This window comes from Pinus tabuliformis, chromosome 5_2 (genome assembly GCF_031772625.1).
Source record: "Pinus tabuliformis cultivar Carrire ecotype Pingquan chromosome 5_2, CPIR1, whole genome shotgun sequence".
Classification (NCBI taxonomy): domain Eukaryota; kingdom Viridiplantae; phylum Streptophyta; class Pinopsida; order Pinales; family Pinaceae; genus Pinus; species Pinus tabuliformis.
In genome coordinates this window covers 264,876,665-264,881,650 of record NC_142306.1, presented here as the reverse complement: position 1 = coordinate 264,881,650, position 4,986 = coordinate 264,876,665, and positions in this window count along the sequence as shown.

Here is a 4,986-nt window from a genome sequence, read left to right as displayed (position 1 = left end):
TATCTACTTGGGTGTCTAAAGAATATGTCACATTATTCTATGAATGTGAAGTACCCACTCCTTTCCCTCACTCACCATCGTCTTGTTCAGCTGCTAATTCAGAGGGGCTTTGCTCAACAGAATCCCCCTCTCCTTAACAATCTACCCCCAGAACCCCATGAAGATGTTGAAATCCCTCAAGCAGCAGTCAAAAATCCCCAAGAAACTGTTGAAGTTCCTCGAGCAGTAGCCGAAAATCCTCAGGAATCTGCTGAAATTTCTCAAACAATAGCCGAAACTCCCCAATTAAATGTTGAAAATCCCCAGCCACCCATGACAGTTAGTCCAATTGACCCCTCCATTGCATCAACCCCACCCCATAATTTAGCTGAATCATCCACTCCCACTATCCATATCCCCAGCAATGATTCAGATGACAACATTCCCATTGCTAAGCTAAAAAGGAAAAGGCAAGAAAAGGTTGCGCCCCTACCAAAAAGACGAACAAGGGCCTCAATTAAAGAAGCTATCATTTCTGATGACCCTCCTACCCCAGAGAAGGCTACCCATAAAAGAAAAACCATTGTTCTTCCTACCTTTTTACCTCGAAGACGAACGAGGACGTCTTCTCAAGCGGCAACCAAAGCCACTACCCTGAATTTTCCACCCATTATCCTAAAACCCCATACCCCACCACAGTCCCAAGGCCCTGAATCTTTACCTACCTCACCCTCGGGTACTGAAATGAAAAATGCACAGGATTTTGTGACATAATTTCTTTCAGAGAACGTAGCTGTTACACAAGAACCATCTCCTGATTCAGCAGCTGCTTCGCAAGAACCCGCTACTGATCCATCAAAAGTAGATACCCAAGATGATGTACAGCATGTAGCTACCCCACAAGAACCAACTACTGACTCAGCAGTTGCCACACAAGAGCCACCTGCTGATGTCCAGGAAACGGACGACCTAGATGTAGTTGCCCCACAGGAACCAGCTACTGACTCAGCAGGTGCTACATAAGAACCACTAGCTGATGTCCCTAGAACAGACAATTTAGATGTACCTACCCCACAAGAACCAGCTACTGACTCAGCAGTTTCCACACAAGAACCACATGCTGATGTCCAGGAAATAAATGACCAGGATGTAGCCGTGCCAACTAGTGACTCAGCAGTTGCCACACGAGAACCACCTGTTGATGTCCAGGAAAAAAATGACCAGGATGTAGCTATGTCAGCTACTGACTCAGCAACTGTTACACAAGAACCACCTGCTGATGAGCAGAATATAGATAATTAGGAGCCAGCTTTGCAGTCAGCAGCTGTCACACAAGAACCATCTGCTGATATGGAAAATGTGGATGCACAGCATGATATAGCAGCTACAGAACCAGCTGATGATTCAACTGATGTCACACAAAAATTACCTGCTGAGCCTGCAGGCAATGAAGCTACTACTGAACAACAGCCCTTCCATTCATTAGAATCAACTACTAAGACGGTGACTGCTACACAAAGCCCAGTCACCTTGGCGTCCCTTTTACAATAAAATGAGTTTCTGAAATCAAAGCTCTAGGTTTATAGACAGGAACTAATAGTGGCAAGGGAAGCCTATGAAAGAGAGCTTAATTTGTACACCTTAGCTCATGCAGCATCTGCAGCCGAGAAAAGTGCAAAGAAAGATCAATATAGTGAATACATGTGCAGCCAATGTGGTAATATTTACCAGCAAGCTGGTTATAAGATAGTCGAAGTCCCATTTCCTGGAGCCACTCCTGCATCGACTCCTGTTATAGTTAAGAAGGAACACCCTGTTGTTACACAAGAACCAACAGGGCCTTCAAAGATTTTTGAAAAAGAAATGAAACCTCAAATATCTCAGCCTACCCTGGTTGTTAAAACTGAAAGTCCTGCATTAAGGCCTACAAAGATTGTGTTTACCCAGACTAAACCTCGGTAGTCAAAGACTGTCTTCACTCAGACCATAAGCACTCAAGCACAAATGGATACATGGAAGAAGGAATATGTCGAGTCATAGGAAGGGATTTTGCAAGAACATAAATTATCATGGCAAAATCATGTATATGCAAATTGGGAAGTGTTGGAACAGTCTTGTGCACAGCACAGGGAAACTAAACAGTTAAAAACTAAATTGTCCCTCATGTTTAATTTGGTTCAAAGACTACTGGCTACCAGGAAACCATCTTTTAATTATTCTGTGTTTCTAGCAGAGCGCCTAGCATTCTTCCAAGAAAAGGCAATCAGAGATGGACGACCTCATGAGGTATCTACACCTCAAGAGTTTATCAAGACATTCACAGAGGCATCATTTAGTGAACAAAACTTGCTCTGTGAACTATACCTCCATAATGAAGCCATGCCTGAGGATAGGAAACTTAATCTGATTCCTTTGGTGGGGGACATTTAGATTAGAGCCTTTGTCTCTTTCCTGGCTAATCAACTCACATGGAAAAATGCCTTCCTTTCAGCCAAACACAATGAAGATAATCGCCTTCTATGGGTTCAATCCGAACCACAAAATGTTGTTGTGTTTGTTGCTTAACATCATCGGTTTTTAAGGGAACCAGGAATGACCGAGCATTTGAGAGAACTACAGGCAGCGGTCTTACAAGATTGCCAATATTATGTCAAAGCCAAGGGAGCTCTTGCCTTGTAGGAAAACAATCTATTTTGGGAACACTGCCCTCAGGAGAGAAATTAATATCATCCCTTTAACCCTCTGAACCTTCAAACAGCAATTTCATGGCTACCTAATTATGTGAAATGCATTCAACAGTGTGCTGAAAAGTGGTTAGGATATCATTTTCACCTTCCTCTTCTATGGTTGCCAGCATAGCAGTATAAGGCTTATTTCAAGTTGTCCACAAAAGAGGAGCTCGCAGCATGGCAGAGAATACAGAATGTCCAGGGTTTCAGAGTTTTGGTTGATAGCACCTTCTATACTTACTGCCTACGCAACTTGCACTGTACAGCCCAGTACTCGGACTCAGACTCAGAGTAAACGTTGCATGAGCACATGCAACCCTTTCAGTTGGGAGGGATGTTAGGACCTCATATTATCTCTTTTTTACCATACATTTTGCTATAATGTCACCCTTTTTCAACTTATATCTAAAGTCCTTGTTATTGTTTTAACCCAAGTATCCCAAAGGTACACAATATTTCTTCTCATCACTATACGTTTAATTATTTTGCATATAATTACGCTATCTTCATTATTAACCATTGAATTGATAGTTGTTGAACGGTTAAAGAACAATGTGCAGTTCACGTTACTGAAATAGCAGGAATGACACGCAAATCTTGTGGCTGAATAGTTGTGATTTGCAGTTTAGATTTGACAACAGCAAAAGGAGATCACCGAAGGAGTTGCTACACTCGATGCAGTGATCATGATCTAAAGACAGTATTTTTGTAACAACATTTTGTTAAATGGAAAACTGACTTCCCTATTTTTGTACAAAGGGTTAAAATAGGACTTACAATGTAATCTATTGTAATAGATGTCTCCTCTTTAAAAGGAGGAGACATCTACATTAGAGGGGGATGAACAGACTGTAGGAGGAGGCTTAGTTGAAGGAACATAATTAGAATATGTTTTTCTGTAACATGACATATTGACAGATGAATAAAATCTTGTTCTGAGCATTTCTTTCTAGTTCTTGTTTCCTGGGGAATCTTGTGAGAAGGATAGGGCCCACCTTCATCACAAGATTCACCCATTTTATTTCTGCAGTGTTTTAAGTGTGTCTTTTATTCATGCTTCATTAACAAAACTGTTTACTGAGTATCATTTTGCTGAAACTCTGTTTTCTTTTCAATTAATTGCTGCAACGTTCATTTTATCAACAGTTAATTCATGTGTGTTGCAATTAGGATTACAGAGCAAGGTGGTAGCTTGATAATCAGGGACAGGTGCTGAAGATTCCCGCTCTCGAAATAGGGTTCTGTTCTCTGTTACAGCACAGCTAGCACTCTCATGTGCAAATTGATTCTTTAGATTACTTCCTTTTAAGCATTCTTTGGTAGCTGTCTGCAATAGGTTGTTTTTGCTGTAACACAGAGTGGAGCTTCAGTTTACTTAAGGCAAAGTGTGACTAGTTGTTAATACAACTTTTGTTGCTTTTAGGATTAAGTACATATAATACGTAGTTGCCTTTGAAATAACAAGACTTCCCTGGGTTGAGAATTTATGTAGAACTTTGTTGTTTAAATCAATAAGCAATTAAAGTGACCAACAGGTGTATGGAGGTGGTATTGTTTATGGGCCGCCTGCTAAGGGGCCGGCCCACGTTGGTCGAGCGGGTTCGACCCCCACCGGTCCCGAATTCACTGTTATATTGTGCGTTGAGGGATTTCAGGGTGTGGGTTGGGTCCACCGGAGGTGGCCCATGCCCATCCCTTTAATACAATTTGTTTAACAGTTATGTATGGTGGAAGGCTCGACAGGGTGATGGCCACCGAGCCAAACTTAATTTTTATTTTTTTATTTTGTAAGGTGGTTGCGGGAGGGCCAGCGGGGATGATGGCCCGCCAGCCCAAAAATTTTGATTTTGTTATGATAAATTTGTGGGTGGTGGGGGTGGTGGCCCGCCACCATATTTATAATTTTTTTTTTACTTTTATAAAGAAGGGGTAATTTTCAAAGTTTTGGAAAATAAGGGATATTAGGAAAATTAACGAGGCTGCAATTTCAACCGATTTCGGGAGCTAGGTTTCATGCCTCGAGATCAGTCAAATTGTAGGACACTTAATCCTAGCCCACAGCCCAACTTTGACCAAAACTTTGACTGGCTCATTCTCCCTCATACGAGCTTGGATTGACGAACCGTTCGCACCTCCGTGATCAGGACGACGAGATCTACGCTTTGGTCCTGGGTCAACATCATTCTGAACACTTTGATTTTTGAACATTCATAAACCCTCTTTGTCCTATGTGTCTCTGGAGCCTCCTAGATCACTCATACTCATAGATAAATTGATG